The sequence below is a fragment of the Ictidomys tridecemlineatus genome, chromosome 11 (genome assembly GCF_052094955.1).
Source record: "Ictidomys tridecemlineatus isolate mIctTri1 chromosome 11, mIctTri1.hap1, whole genome shotgun sequence".
Classification (NCBI taxonomy): Eukaryota; Metazoa; Chordata; class Mammalia; order Rodentia; family Sciuridae; genus Ictidomys; species Ictidomys tridecemlineatus.
This window is the reverse complement of record NC_135487.1, coordinates 98,819,039-98,836,336: the sequence shown is the minus strand read 5'-3', so window position 1 is coordinate 98,836,336 and position 17,298 is coordinate 98,819,039. Positions and strand designations below refer to the sequence as shown.

Here is a 17,298-nt window from a genome sequence, read left to right as displayed (position 1 = left end):
ACAGCCACTTTGGAAACAGTTTGGCAGCTTCTTTTAAAAAATTGAACATAAATACCACATAATTCAGGCATAACACTCCTAGGCATTTATCACAGAGAACTAAAGGTCTATTTTCATATAAAACCTATGCACAGATTATATGTATATATGTATATGTTTATATATATGTTTATATATACATGTGTAAATATATACACACAAATACATATATATATATATATATATATATATATATATATATATATATAATATGTATTTTTTGGGGGGGAGGGGAAAATAGCCAAGAACTAGGAACAACTCAAATATCCTTTGGGAGGTGAATGGTTAAATACACCATGGTACATCCATATTGTGGAATACTACTCAGCAATAAAAAGAAACAAAACTATTGATTGGATGTAACAACCTGGATGAATCCAGAGAATTTTTCTGATTGAAAAAAGCCAACCCCCAAAAGTTACATACTGTCTAGCATTAGTGATATATCATTTGCAAAATGACAACATTATACAAATGGAGATTAGCTATTGCCAGGGTTAAAAATATGATGGGAGATGAGTGTAGCTCTAGGGATCTTCGTGGTGATGAAATTGTAACAAGGACTTAGACTCTTCACTTTTGCTTGAAAATGCCAAAAGTGGTTAAAAGCAGGATTGAAGACTTGTCATCTCTGCCTCCATTTTGCATCCGTCCAATTTTGGTTCTAGTCACCTTGGATTCCAGGAACAACATCCTGTTGATAAGTCACACAATGATCAACATCTTGTGATGTCACAGCTACTGGGCAAACAGCAGCAAATTTCTTATTCCAAAAAGGCTCCACCTGACCAAACCTGAGATAATGATGGGCAGACTATACCAGATCAAAAATTCATGGTTTGGCATCTGTGAAAAGTCTCCATTTGTGCAAAACCCCCAACCATTGTCCCCATTCCTCTTTCTATAAAATCTCAGAGTCATTAACCGGCCTTTGAAGATAGGGGAAGACCTGATCTATTGGATCTCCAGAGTGAGGTGTCTGTCTTAGGACTCCATTAACAGAAATGTTCTGGCTCTTGACTATATCAAGTAAAAGTTTTTGGCTATAATAGTCTATAATCGTTTTGCAAGATATTACCACTGGGGAAACTGAGGAAGATTCCATGGATCACTACTATTTTTAACTGTATGTGAATCTGTAATTACCATATGATATGTCTTTTAATTAAAATGATATAAAATTATACCCACAACGATAAAAACATTTAATACTTAAGAGGAGGCAATCGCAAAAATGAAAAAATTAGCCAAGAAAGTTAAGCAGAAAAGGATTTAATATAGGGAATTATAAAATTGTTGGAAGGACTGTAAGTGTAGCCTCCAAGTTTAGCTTCCTAGTTCAACTGCTTAAAAACTACCACAGAACTGGCTCATTAAGGTAATATCTACCTCCATGATTAGGGATCCAACAACCAACCAAAAGCATAGGCTATTTCCCGAAATGTTTTACAAAGAACACGAACTACTTTTGGAATTAGGGGAAAAAATTCTTAATTCACAAAGAATAGTTTCCCAAAATATTACTATGGCAAGTAAAATATTCAATATGTATGCCTGGGCTACTTCTGTTTTGTTTTTGTTTTTTCTCTACACTACAAGTTTATAAACACCAGTTGATAAATATACCCACTAATTTCTCTGTATATTTCTACTTTGGCTCATCCTCCCCAACCTCTCAAACTCAAAACCTCTTGTCTATTCATTTTCACTAAAAGAACTCATGTCCACCTGTAGGTTACTCCTGATAATCTGCAGCTGAATATCAACGTGCACACTCTGTTGACAGGCATGCATTTAAACATATAAAATCTGGTGGAGATATGCTGAACTCCAAAGGCCAGTCCATAAATTGTACTTAGAATTTGGATATTCACTCTTCCAGACTCTTACTCTTCATATATGCACCCTCTCCGTCCTTCTGCAACCATCACTCTTCTAAGCAAACTGCAGAACTGCACCTTTTGTTTCCTTCCCAGAACAACAAAACCTCACACTTCCATAGTATTTAGCACATAAGTATGAATGAACGCTTGATTTTGTACTCTGAAAAGCAGTCGTTCACTAGTCTAGAAACTCGGTGGACGGGACCCATATTTGTTTGGTTCTCTCTCACACCCAACAACCAATAGCGTGCTCCCTCTAGCATTTCACTAAAATGATGAATAAATGACTATCTCTTTATTAAGCGTGATTCTGTCACTTCGCTAAGGTACCACCACTACGTTCAGGGTGTGATAAATATAGAAAAGGAGGCTGGGAGACTCTTGAATGGAGGGTGGGCACTGCGGGTCTCTACCTGGCTCTCCTGGCCCAGAAGACCGGAGAGGAGGGCAGGTGGACCCCAAACCGACAACACGTGCGGTAACGATCTTACAAACATCAGCTCCTCTGCATTTCCCACTGCGGGAAATCATCCACTGTGCACGCACACTCCACAGAGAAAAAAAAAAAATCAAAGATGAGTTTTCAGAGTTTGACCATAGCAACCAATAAAACCGCACAGGCCAGGCCTACAAACGACTGGAACTTAAAATGCACTTGTAAAGCCTGGGGGCAGGACTCAGGCCTGGATTCCAAAGACTCAGGCTTCCCGCCCAACTCTGCAAGTTTCCCTTCGCACACGCCTAGCTACCGGATGTGGCCCACGCCTAGCTCCGCCCCCTCGCCCCCTCCCCGCATCCCCCCTCGCACTCCCCCCTCCCCCATGGGGGTGTAGATGGAACCATGTGTTAAGGGTGACTCAACATTAGTTTGGGGTGATTTCATGATGTTGTATGCCACTATCACAATATTATAATAACAAAATAGCTGCATTTATTTATGTGGTTCTAGGTGCTACCGTAAGAAGTTTACACACCTTTCTTATGTAACAAGACAACACCACAACCTTATAAATAGGTCCTATATACTGTGACTTGGAATGGTAATCTGCAAAACAGGGAATAGAAACCATTTTATTCTATGTAACGCCATCAGAATATTATTTCCATGTAAGTGCTTCCATTTCAGAAGTGCACGCTCCTTCAATAAATTCATTGTGAACTAAAAAGGAGTTGAATTTAGGTTGTTTTTTAGTAAAAACTTAAAAGCATGCCTTTATGAAGATAATTTTGTTTCTTCATGAATACTGATTGAGGCAACCCCTCTTTATGATACTAGAGACAGTGGCTGCTAATCTCAAAAGGAAAAGATATGCAATAATTAAAAATCAGGGAGTGATCAATGCTAAGACAGTGATCAATGTTAAGACAGCAAAACAGTGTCACATCACAGAGCTACATTGATTTTCTGCAGCACCTTTCCTATTACCCAAATCTTAGGCCAGAAACCTAACTCTGGGCATCCCAGCAAATAAGAACTCATCACTTGCCCCAAAAACCAAATGGCAAAAATAATGGGGAAAAAAAAGGAAAGGAACTTTAATCATTTTCTAAAGAGTGATGTAAAGTGTCTCATTCCTATCTTTTAGGATACTGATATGAGATTTAGCTTAAATAGAGGAAGAACAGGGGCAGGAGATCAGAGGTATGTGTAATAAGCAGCCTTGGTTAAACTGTGGTGTGGTTTATTATTCTCTTGAATTCTGATCACATCAAGTCTTATTGGTGAAAACGAAATTGCCAGCTGTTGAAGGGGCAATTTCCACTTGCTTCATAGGATACTTATCTATTAGAGCTGTGATCCTGGAATGGGGACAATTCAGTTCCCATGGGACTATGTTGTTCCTGCTGAGAGAAAGTAATCTTTACAAGGTTGATCTTCTTCCAAGACTGACTGACTGTGGAAAATGTAGGGTAAAGACTGAAGAATTCTAGGCACCACTCCAGGTTCTTGGAACAGGACACTGTAAAAGCAAGCAGTCTGTGGAAAATGTCATAGCTTTTCTGACCTTGATGTCTTCAGCCTTGAAGGAAGCATGCTATCAGCTTTACATGAATATTCCTTAAATGATTAATATGCTTATGCTTATATAAATTAGTACAGAAATTATGGAAATGCTATGGGGCTTCTCAAAAAGCCTAAAAAACTAGAAATAGAAGTACCATATGATCCAGAGTTGAGCAGGAATCTGACCCAAAGTTTAATAAGATAATAAAAGAGACAAATACAAAATGAAGGCATGATGTCAATCTTTTTCTTGCTTTTAGTTACCCATTGGGCATCATCAAGCTCAAGTGAAGAGAGAGAGTTTTTTTAGCAAAGGCAGCCTCTCTAAGTTTCTACTTTACTTTCTTATTTCAGGGTTTACTCAAAATCTTAACAAAGATTTGTATCATTTGGAGGCTTCTCTGGTAGAGGCTCTGACTTATGAAACTGTTTTTTTGCATCCTATTCTCTGTTTAACTTATTTTCTCCCATCCAGATTCTAATGAACTTAATTTATCTGTTAAAGCAGTGATATCAACCACCTTCCACTTAAACAAAAGTATTCTTATTGTTTTTTAACTAAAGAACATTTCAGATATAGGTTCCTAATTATAAGCTAAGTAGACTGTTGATATATTGAGTCTGGCATCAAAAATATAGCTGAGAAAGGTAGCCAAGAGACTCTAAGTCTGCAAGTCAGGTAACACATTTAAAAGTTTTACTCTGAATACTCTATGAAATGAGCCTCTGTAGAGAGGCAGGGGAGAAGCAGAGAGTACAGACAGGAGGCTGTTGCAATAGTCTGGGCAAACAAAAAAAAATATCTGGGGGCCAGCATGGTAGCAGTGGAGTGGTGAGTGGATATATTGAACAGGTAATGCCTAGAAGATTCACAGATTGAGCATTGGGGAGAATTAGGAGACTATAAGATGATTTCAAGGATTTGGCATTAGCACATGGGAGAATGGAGTCATCAAATGGAAGTAGGAAGACAGAGTAAAGAGTTTGGGGAACATGGAGAATTCATTTTGGGCTGGCAAGTATTCAGAAATAGGGGAACTCTCATACATTGCTGGTAGGAATGTAAATTAGCACAGCTATTAAGAGAAACACCATAGGGCTCCTCAAAAAAAAAAATACAGAAACTAGAAATACAACGACCACATGATCCAGCAATTCCACTACTGAGTATATATCCAAATGAAATGAAATCAGTATGTGAAAGAGATATCATTTCCAAGTTTATTACAGTATTCTTCACAATAGCCAAGGTATGGAATCAACCTAGGTGCCCATCTGTGGATGAATGAATAAAGAAAATGTGGCATATATAAACAATGGAATTTTTTCATCCAAAAAAGGATGAAATTATATCATTTAGACCAACATGGATGAGCCTGGGGGACATTATGTTATTAAGTAAGTCAGGCACAAAAAGACAAATACCGCATATTTTCACTTAAATGTGGAAACTGAAAAGGTTGATGTCATAGAAGTACAGAGTAGAATAATGATTACCAGAGTCTGGGAAGAGTGGAAAGAAGAGGGGAGTGGAAAAATGATGGTTCATGGACACAGAGGTGGAGCTGGATAGGAATAACTTATCATATTCTATGATTGACGATAATTAATTGAATATTTTAAAATAGTAAAGAACATTGTGAATGTTCCTAACATGACATAATGAAAAATGTTTGAGATGATGGATAAATTACCCTGATCTCATTATTTCACATATTATACATATATTGAAATAACATACTGTATCCCATAAATATGTGCAATTATAATGTCCATTAATTTTTTAAACACATGTATTGAAAGCTTTTTTATAATGAATTCATGTCAAGAAAAAAAAAACAATTCAATTTTGAACAGAGTATTATGAGACATACAGTTACAGAGATCCAAGTACAGATTTTGAATACATAACTGGATAGACTATTTTATAGTTCAGGGGAAAGGGTTAGAACTAAGTATAGATAAGGTCATCATAATTTCAGGATGGAGGTTAAGTTCCAATATCTCTAAAAGCATGACTGGAACTATAATAAAAGACTAATCCTTGGTCAACTACTATTTAGAAATTAAGAAGAGATGGCAGTAGAAGAGACTAAGAAATAGTATGAGAACTAAGAACATATTATCCCTAAGGCCAAAGGAATAAGGGTTTCATGAATGATGGTCTTCATCAAATGCAGTTAAGAAGTAGAGTGAAGATAGGATAGAAAATAAGCACTGAGTTGGGCAACATTATGGTTGTCAGTGGCCTTAGCAGGGAGTCCAGGGCCTGACTGGAGTGATTTTAAAAAAGAATAAGTGGAAAGAAGGTGGAGGCAGACCACCTCACTCCTTTTGAAAAATTTTGATGTAAAAGAAAGCAGAAAACTGGCAGCAGTAACTACCAGTCAAGGGCAGTTTGTTTTGTTTTAAGATGGGTGATTTTAGAGCATATTGAATGCTAATGGGAATGATCTGGTGGAGATAAAATCTAATAATACTTGGTTGATGTTCTTGAGAGAAAGAAAGTGGGATTTAATGCACAAGTAGAGGTGTAGACAGTAGAAGGCACAGTATGAAATCAGATTTGGTGGTGACAGCACCTAATGTCTCTTGACTCTATTGTCCAAATAAGAAACAGCCTTGTCATCAGGTGAGCTTGTGTGTGAGGGGTGTTGGAGGTTTGAAGACAGAAAGATGTGAAATAGTTGTCTAGGGAAATGGAGAGTGAGTGGACAAGAGGAATATGGTACCATTGCCAAGTAGCAGTGAGGGCCACTTGAAGTTGGACAGAGACCAAGCATCGTGGTGTGTGTTGGCTGCAGGTGGGGAAGAGTTGGAGAACTGAGTTTTACAAGGGTTAGGTATTCACCAGATGAGTACAATAGAGAGTGATTGTATTGGTCATGTCCCCAGTGCCCAGAAGAAAGGTGAACATGACAGATAAGGCCCCTGCACTTATGGAGCTTAGGTTCTAGTGATGGAGAAATAGAAAAAGAAAAGGGAGTACAAAATAAGTTTTCAGGTAGTAGAGTGCTAAGAAGATTGTAAAACAGTGTAATGATATTCAGAATTAGTCTGTGGAGCAGCTCTGAACAGAGTGGGTTGAAGAGGATATCACTAAAAAGGTAACATTCAAATTAAGGTCTGAATGATGAGAAGCCAGCTTTGTAAAATCAGAGGAAGAAGATTTAGGGCAGAGAGATTTACAAATGCAAAAACAATGAGACAAGATTTTTAAGGGATAATAAATATATTTTGAAAATTGGTGACAGCTGTGTGCATGGAGTACTCCTATAATCCCAGGTACTAAGGAGGCTAAGTTAGGAGGATAGCAAGTTCAAAGAAAACCTGGACAATTTAGTAAGACTGTCTCAAAATAAAAAGAACTATAAGACAAAATTAAAAGGTATGTAGCTCAATGGTAGAACAATCACCTAGCTTGTGTGGGGCCCTGGGTTCAATCTCTAGTGCTAAAAGAAAAAAATTAGTGAAGATGCACTTGAATGGATTTGGTCATTGATAAACACAAGGCTGAGGGAGAGAGAAAAGTAGAAGTGGACTCTCACAGTTTTCTGCCCTGGGATATGGATGTTTTTGCCACCACTGAGGAATATTACAGACAAAAGCTGTTTGGAGGTAGGGACTATAATAAACTCACCTTTAAGATATATTGGATTTGTATGTAGGACAGTGTCTGTCTTATAGGAAGCACTCAAAAAGTATTATTAAGCCAGACAAGGTGGCTCATGCCCATAATCCCTGAGGCTCTGGAGGCTGATAGGAGATTCCTGAGTTCAAAAGGAGCCTCAGCAATTTTACGAGGCACTTAGCCATTCAGTGGGACCCTCTCTCTACATAAAATACAAAAAAGGTTTTATATTTTATGGTGGTTAAGCACCCCTGGAATCAATCCCCGTACCAAACCAAACCAAACGAATTTTTTTTAAAAAAAGTATTATTAAATGTTTGAGCCACCATTGGAGCACTTCAAATATCTAGGACCTATGATTGTTAAAAGTTTGAGGAAAAGAGAGGACATTTGGACAAACTAAGGCACAGAACAATCAGGAAATTGTTCAATATTTTCTAGTGAGTCATGTGAACCGCCAGAACAAAGTTTAGCTCAACTACTTTTTTTCTTTTTTTCTTAGTTGTTAATAGACATTTATTTTATTTTTTTTATTTTTATGTGGTATTGAGGATCAAACCTAGTGCCTCACACATGCTAGGCAAGAGTTCTATCACTGAGCCACAACCTCAGCCCTCAATTCCTTTTTCATTTATTCTCAGGTTTATATAATCATGACGCTTATATTAATTGTTTTATTCCTCTATAAAAAGGTAAGTCCTCTGACAACAGCAACCCAATAACATTAGCAGTAATCAAATCATACTTTTGATGGGTCTTAGCATCTTCAACCCAACCAAAACAAGCATGATTGAAGCACATGTTACGGAACAGGTTATGTTTGCTGTCCACTATGTCCTTGGTCAACTGGGTTACAGTAAGATACTAGCTGTCAGCATCTAGTGAGTCAGATATGGAGCTTGAGTAAAGGATGTGACCATAGGAGAAAACGTTTACAGAACTGTTCTTGCATACATGAACTTAAATCTTAGAGCTAAGGTTAGGATTGAGTCAGTGCCTTAAACTAAGTTGAAAGCAACTTGGGTCCTTTTTCTTTCAAGAAAGGAAAAACTACATTTGACTTTGATGTAATTATATTTCTTGGGCATCAAATTTACATATTAAATGTAAAACCCAGAGAGCCCAAAAGCCTGAGAAGATATACCAAGGAAAATGTACATTCAAGTATAGCAGGAAGTGCTTCATAGAACTCTTGCCCAGTCACCTCTGAGAATTATCATTCCAAAGGGCATATAATGAAATTTTATCAAATAAATCTTTGAGGACACAGGTCAGAGATTGTAGATAGCTCTTCACTGAAATTTTCCTGTGTATCTTGTTTGACAGAGCAGTTCCTATTTTCTTTTTCATTTGCTTTTGGTACTGGGATTGAACCCAAGGTCTTGCACATGTTAGACAAGCACTCTCCTACTGAGCTACATACCCATCCCTTTTAATTTTATTTGGCAGTGGGAGGAAATCTGGCTAAATTGCAAAGCTGGCCTCAAATTCATGATCCTCCTGCATTCATCTCCTGAGTAGCTATGATAACAAGCATGTACAATCATGCCCAGCTTTTTTTTGCTTTATAATTGAATACTTTTGTAAATTAGTCAAAAGCAATTTTACTTTTTGTTCTCTGTCCTACCTAAAAAGTTTTATGCAGTCCACCTAGCAAGTCTCTGAAGCTTTTGAGTTCACTAGTGCTGGAATATAACTTTTCTGACAAATTTTCACATAGGGAGCATGTTATCTCATAAAAATTACACAGAGTCAAAATGTTCCTCATGATTCAGCCTACACTGAAATCCTAAGAACTCTCCATGATCTTCCATATCTCCTGGGTTGATAAAAATCCAAAGCCACTTTATATGCTAACTTGGCAAAGCCTGGGTCTTATGTTTGAAAAATGAACATGCCTAATGCACATATATCTGTATTGCTGAGGTACAGTTGTAAACATTAAGCCAAGGATGTTACCCATTTTGATACCCCCCACAATGCTCAAAAATGGCATGAAAAATAATCTTCAACATCAGAAGGCTTAAACAATCTGAGAGTTCTTCTGAAAGGCCCATGATACATAGTAATTCATAGTGAGGACATTAGTAACTATTGTATAATACTCTGGGGAACACTGCCACAGTCTGGCTGGGCACAATTCATGAGCCACTTGTCAAGCAGAAACGAACTTTATTTTTAGAACACACACACTGCACCACATGAGCTCTTCAGAAATTCCCTCAGAGCCCAACTGCCACCACTGGCTTCCCACAAGCCTCTCAACACCCACTCCTCCTCTCTTGAGGCCGATTGGCTGAGTCACGTGGGCAGAGCCAAAAGAGTCCCCCAATGAGCAGCTCTATGGTCTGAAAGGATGGGAAACAGCCCAATGAGCATCACCGCAGAGGAGCCAATCAGCTGGAAGTTTGCTGGAGCCCCTTCTGCTGTGGCTCTCAACATCTCCCCCTCTCTGTTTAAACAACAAGCATGTGGCTTAGGGACCACGCCTGCCTTAGGTTGTCCAATACTACATATGGTACTTACCCGTCATCAGATGAGCTGACCTCAAAGCGTCAGCCTCTTGTCTTAGGTTGGTACCATTGCAATTGGATCTTACTCGTCATTGACTTCCAGTCCAGCATATAGCCACACCTATGGATAGGCCTTGGTACCAGTGTGGGGGGTGAGGTTCTTTGCCTCACCTCTGTTGGCTTCCAAATTTTAGCTGAACGACCATCACAAGCAGAAGGGAGGAGGATACATCAAGCCAATTGATGGCTCCTTTTGGAAAAATTGTACCACCGATGACACCATCAGCAAAAATACCCCAACACTACCACAAGTCGCTACACCAACAGGTAGTTCACAATGCATACAAGTGATATATAGTCCAGGAAAGTTCTGCAAGCAGTTCAGTGATAGCTATTGCAGAAGCTGTAGATTGGTTTTATCTTTGTCTTCACCGGCACTGGGATGAAGATAGGAATTCTGGCAATAATGGCTAAAGAAAAAATTATGTAACATTCCAGCAGGCACTAAAAGAAAACAATTTTCTGAACAATTTACATTATCCTGAACAGAATTATTAAATATAATAAAAAGGAAAGGTGAAAGTAAACAAACAGATCTGTTAACCTCCTTTTTTGTTCACATATTAAAACAATCCTTAACAGCTGTTTACCCAATTTAAATTAAACCATTTAAGTCATGTGAATAAGAAAAAAAATATTTGGATCCATTTTTTCATGAGTGTTCATCATATATGATATATGGACATACGCACATATAAACATACAACACAAAACACAAGTGTGCACACATAATACATACAACACATAAGATAATACTAAAGGCCTTGTAACTTTTTACAGGTGAAATCTCCATTGCAATGTTAAAAACTCCATTGTCAAAAAATAGAACTGATCAGCAAAACATTAACCTAGGTCTGTATGAGCTCAATATTGAAATAAACATTAACCTAGGTCTGTATGAGCTCAATATTGAAATAAATGTCTATTAAAAATGTTTCCTTATAAGAAAGCAGATATTTAGGTTTTTTACTTAAAAAAAAAAAACCAACTCAGACAAACGTGTCTGTGAAAGAATGTGTAGAGCATCGATTGACACATCACCAGTGAACCACAAAGGATGAAATTTTAAGACACATCTCTTTAGACAAAACAAATGCTTAAAATCCGAGGATGGCTGAAGCTTGCTGCTTGTGTTCACTGTGTGACCCGCGGGTCTACATGGAAGTCTTGAGCATGGTCACGCAGCTGACTGATGCACCTCTAGCTCATGCTGCAAATCACAACATCTCAAAATATAGGACACCTGCTCAGAAATAGTGTCACGTGGACATCCACACCAATTCTACCCTGTGTGTCTGTGTGAAAGTGTAAACAAGGAAGAAATGTTTAAAAAGCAAAGTTTACTCAAGTAAGTTTACCTACTTTCTGCCAATATTGCCTTTTTCATGACATAAATGATGAGAATATTGATTCTGTAATATTTATGAACAGAGTTCTAATGAAATCGTGAGGAGTTTCTTTTAAAATTGGGAGAGCAGCCATCACGTGCCGCGGGGAAAGCAGATGAGAGTGCTCAACACTCGCTGAGGAATTCTGTATGGAAACAGGCCCAAATTGTGAAGAGCCTCCGAGTTGTTTAATTAACAGAGATGAGCGTCGTCCTTACGCTAACCAACACGAGAAGAGCTGGCAGGTGTCAAGATGTGCAGCACAGTCACAGGAAGACGCTGCAGAGCCAGGAGGTGGTCCAGACCTGCCCAGTCCAGGCTCCCACCTGAGCTGCTGTGGCCAGTTGTGCCCAGTCTTAGTGCCTTGGGTTTCTCATGTCTAAAGCCCAGTCCATGAGCCCCTGGCACACAGGGGACTTGGCTTCTCACAGTGGGGCATCTCTCTCCACCCTGGGATGTCAGGAAGCATGGCATATCAGGACCCAGAGTCACCTCTCCCTGACTCTGCCCCATCGCCCCTACCTACCTCCTGGGTTTCTCTCTGAGATGTGCAGACCTCTAAGTTTAGTTTCTCAAGACAAAAGTCAGCCCTTCCCCAAGACAGAGGACTTGACTCCACCATTTGTAACGTAGCTCATTCTTGATTCCCTGTGATCATGGGCATTCGTTTGGCTCAGTCACCACATCTGTTGACAGAGAGGAATCCTAACCTGAATCAAGGCCACAGCACAGTTGAAGTCCCTCCTGCTGCACAAAAAGACAGGCAGGCCCAGATCCTCATGGTCACACATCTAAGGGACTCAGTTCTGGTCTTACAACTGGGAAAGCAGGAGACAGCTTTCACAACGACTTTCACAAAGTACATCTCCAGCTTGTGAAAGTATGATTTGTGTTTCTAAACAGAATAAAGAAGTGATGAACAAGAATGCTGCTAACTGCACCAAGGAAAGGTGATTGTTCTTATGTTTCACTTTGTGTTAACCTTAAATGCATCACAGGAACCTGAGGGCCTGAAGCCCCACATGCCTGGGTTTCCACTCAACCAGGGAAGGTGACTAAGAGGTTCCTTCCATTTGTGGCCTAGGGACTTTGGCCACTATCACATGCCAGGGGTGCCTCTAGTTAATGAGGACACAGGCCCACAGGGCCCTGAGGAAGCCCAGTGACCAGGAGCCTGCCTCCCTGGCCAGCCTCATGCTGTTCCTGCTTCTGAAGAGAAAATGCTGCCTACGTCTCACCCCAGCCCTGGGCCCAGGCTTATGGTCATTCCTTTGCACCAGGTCCAGAGCAACCTCCTGGAGAGTAGAAGGCATGTTGGTGAGGAGGACTGACCTTGGGCTCAGATGGACTTTACAGGAGGCCTTGAAGATTCATGAGGCAGGATGGGATTTGATCGGAGTAAGTGAGCCTTTGTAGGTGCACATCTTGAGCAAGGTGACTGTACTGTTCATGCCCATGATTGGGACTCTCAGGAAGCAGAGTTCCAGTGCTGGACATCATTTACTCTATTCCTGAGAGTAAAGAAGGACTGAGGAAGAAGGGGAGTGACACATTTCGTTCCTCAGAATCTGGTCCCTCCTGGTCCACAGCATGGAACTTTGGGGAATAGAGGAGAAGATCAGGATGGAAACACCAGGTGTGAATATGGGCTAGTTGTTCACTGTCCCACTGCACACCTTTCTGTTAAAGTAATTAAGCCTTAATTAAGACAGAGTTAACGTCTGGGCAGTAATTGTGGTGGGTGAAGGAAAGTTGTGCTTCAGGGACTGAGGTTCTACAGAGAGTTGCTTCTCCCTGACAGGTGTCACTGTGACAGCTGGAGTCTTGGAGGTAGTTTATGTGGTAAGAGCTCCACAGACCCAGAAGGGACAAACAGGAGCTGGGAAGCTGCCCCTTGTCAGAAGGAACAATGCAGAGCTTGTCTGCAGCACAGCCACCAAGGTAAGTGCACCTGAGGGTCTGATTTGCTCCCAGGCACCTGCGACATTTTTAGCAGCACAGTTCTTATTCTCTGTGATTGAGCAAGGGGTTGCTGAGAGGGTTGTGACCCTTAGGGCCTTCATGCTTCTTGTAATATCTAAAAGGATGTACCTGGCCCAGGAGGCTGAAGGGTCATGTGCAGCAGATGTCCCTAGAGATTTGCTGGAGCCCCTTGGACCTGTGTAAGGATCTGGATTCATTGGAGAGCTCTGTGGTGGGTCCTGTACTTAGAAAGGTAGAAGGCTCTCCACACCCAGGGAACTAGACAGCCTCAACTCCATGGTGCCCTTCTTCATGGCTCGTCAGCATCCCTAGTTTTCATAAGATTTGGACACTAAACTTTCTACAAGATTCTCTATTAGCTTTTACATTCCATTGCAGTGACCCAAAATGCACTGCATTTACTGCTTGAAAGTGCTCGTTCTGCTGTCATAACTAAAGTGTGTTGCAGGTCATGTTTATTACATGCCTAGTATATATGTTTGTTGAATAATAACTTATTTGAAACCAGTTTTGCTTGTGAGAATTGCTGCTATGTTTTTTCTGTAGTATAGTTTGACGTATCATACTTTGAACTTAGTCCAGTATTATGCAGCAGGGATCAAGAAACTGATGTTTTTCTTGAAAGAATTAGGCATGGAATGGATGTGGTCACTGGTCTGTACCATTGAATGTGGGACTGGAGGGAGCATTGCATGTGTATCCGACCTCTGACAAAGAACCTCCAAGAGGAGCATTTCTTGGTTCTTCTAGGGACCCTTTGCTGCATCCCCTGGTTATCTGATTTTCTCAGAGAAAACACTGTTTCCTTCATGACTTTGGCTGATTCAGCTCTAACTGTTGATATCATATCTTTCGGGGTTGTACAGTTTCATTTTCTATGAAGACTGAAGAAAACAACTGAGCATTTGTAAGCAGTGAAATCACAAAGCCATTTTGGTATAAAGAATTTCAAAATGTAAAGGTCTTATTATCAAAGATATAAAACTTGGAAACGTAAAATGAAAACTGAAGATTCTTAGATTCACAAAAAAAGAGAGAAAGGAATATGAACCAAAAAACATGATGTAAATTTTGTACCTAGCTGAGTTTACAAGAAGTTGAAGACATTGGAGCAACATGATTTTTAAGATTCCTATGTACAGGGAGAGGGGAAGGCAGTCAGGTTAACATCCGATCCTGGCTCTTGAATTAAATAATTGAAAACAAATTAGAATAAAAAGAAAAGAGACAGAAATTCTTGTTTGGAGAGCTGAGGATTTTGTGCATCTGCACACAGTTTGAACACAGGAAGGAAATTATGAATCTAACAAATACTATGGAGGTTTTTTGAAAAACTCTGGGTTGAAAGTTTATAATTTTTAATATTAGTCTTCAAAACGGCATCTGAGACTGCAGAGAATGACCTACAAAAAGTGCCACAAGGAAAGTGATATCTCATGGGTCAAAGATATAAACCATTACATATATCCTGACTATTCTTAAACTCTAGAAATGTGCTGGTGTGGAATACTTTTGCGGATGTATATCACCATTACTATTGCTTTCTCCAGGTGTTTCCTGCATCCACGTTTTTCTGCCTATGAAGTAAGCAATGGTTTTCCATCTTGCCCAGGGAACAGTCTTCATGTTTCTGGCAGGACTTGGCATTGTGGGGAACATCTTTGTTCTTGTGAAATATATTTGCATACTTAGAAGCACTATGAAATCTATACACCTCATTCTCATCCATTTGGCTTTTACAAATACGATGACACTTCTTACAAAAGGGATGATGAAGACAATATCCAGTCTTGTGTTAAGAAACCTCCTAGGTGACGTAGGCTGTAAGATTGTGATTTACCTCAATAGGGTGGCCCGGGGCCTGTCCATCTGCACCACCAGTCTCCTCACAGTAGTCCAGGCCATCACCATCAGTCCCAGAGCCTCCAGGTGAAGGAGGCTGCAGCCCAGCTCTGCATGGCACCTGCTTCCCTTGTTGCTCTTCTGTTGGATTCTCAATTCCTTTATAGGCATGAGCTTACCATTTTATATAAAAAATATCAGCAGTATGAACACATCAAAAATCAGTAAAAACAATGACTACTGTTATTTTGAATCAGAAAACAGGATAATCAGATGGATTTTTATTGTTCTCATGGTCCTTCGAGATGCTGGGTTCCAGGGTGTCATGGGCTGGGCCAGTGGCTACATGGTCTTCCTCCTCCACAAGCACCACCAGCACATGCTCCACCTTCAGACCTCCAAGCTCCTCTACAGAACACCCCCTGAGGTGAAGGCTGTGAAGAGTGTCCTCCTTCTGATGCTCTGCTTTCTCTTCTTCTATTGGGCAGACTGTGTTTCTTCTTTATATATAAACTTCCCATTAGGGAAAGATTCCATTGCACTAAGTCTTCATGAATTTCTCACTGTTGGTTATGAAATTCTCAGCCCATTGGTGCTGATTCACAAAGACGGACATTTTTGCTGAATGTTGGCTTCCTTAGTGGGAGAGAGAGACATGCAGAAAACATCTATTTCATTGATCCTTTCTATAATTTTGAAATAACTCTTAGTTCTGTTATATCATTTTAAACCTAATTAAGGCAAAATAGCCTTGATATGCAAGGATTTATTTTCAGTAAGAGTTCCAGTGACTTGTAGCCCAGAGCGGACCCAGAAGTCACAGAGAGCTGTACTGAGGCAGAAATCTCTGCTGTAATGTGAGCCCTCGGATGATGGCTGCGATCCTAGAGTTTGTGAGACTGGCCTTTCACTAGCACTGTCCCAGCAATACGGAGCAGGATAACCAGTAGGTGAGGTTTTTCTGAATTAATCGTGCTGACTCTTTGGTCCAAGAATGCTATTTCTAAAACCCAATTCTACAGTACACTTGCTTTTTTCAGAATTACAGCAGAAAAAAAATTATACATTTCATTGCTGATAACTTCAGAAACACAACTTACATACTAGCCAAAGGAATTCTATTTTTGTTACTTGGAAATCTACATAAGTGTCTGTTCACAGAAAGGGATTATGGAATTTATGAAAGAATAGTCAGCTAAGAAAATGAGGTCTAATCCTGTCTCCATGGCATCTAAGATTTTTTTCTGTAAACTTATATAATAAGTAAAACCCTTCTACTATTTCCCAAAGTGGTCTCATCAGAAATGTGATTGCTATAGCCCATATATTCTATTCAATGCCTGTGTTGGTTGGTTCTGATCTCAGAATTTAAGAACTCCTGTCTACTTGAGTTCTGCAGAATCCAGACACCATGATCCAGTCATTAATGCCAGACATGCCTGTGAGTCAGGCTGTTCTGAGGACCAGGCATCATCACAACACACCCATCTTCTCCACGGTGAGTCCCACGTTTGTCCCTAGCCTCTGGGGACAATGATCCCACTGTGCTGAGGGATTTCATTCAATTTCATTGGGGGAGATGGGCCACAGCACCCCTCTAGGAGGTTGGGCTCTCCTTGTGCAGTTGTCACAGCTGTGCTGAAAGGCCTGTCCTGTGGACCCACTGATTGAAGGGACAAGAATTTACATGATAAGTCATCTACCCATTCCAGTCCCCAAGGTCTGGGTAGCCCCCTCTAGGATCCACTAAAGGGGCTCTGACATTCCAACTGCATTTATTATAGTGTGCTTCAGTGGGAAGCAGAAGAGGCACAGGAATGGCCTTTCTCCAAGGGAAAGTCTGCAGGTCCTGGGGAAGTCCTGGGGGCAGCCATCATCACTGGGCTCTGGACTCAGAGAGGATCTCTGTGGGCCCCTCTTCCAGGGAATTCACTGTGGGCTCCAGGGACTCTTT

At 40.2% G+C, this 17,298-nt stretch overlaps 1 pseudogene; it reads left to right on the top strand.

The window, feature by feature from the left end:
* The first annotated feature begins 15,093 nt into the window (after positions 1 to 15,093).
* LOC101965769 (vomeronasal type-1 receptor 4-like) lies at positions 15,094 to 15,969 on the top strand (annotated as a pseudogene).
* Positions 15,970 to 17,298: the final 1,329 nt, after the last annotated feature.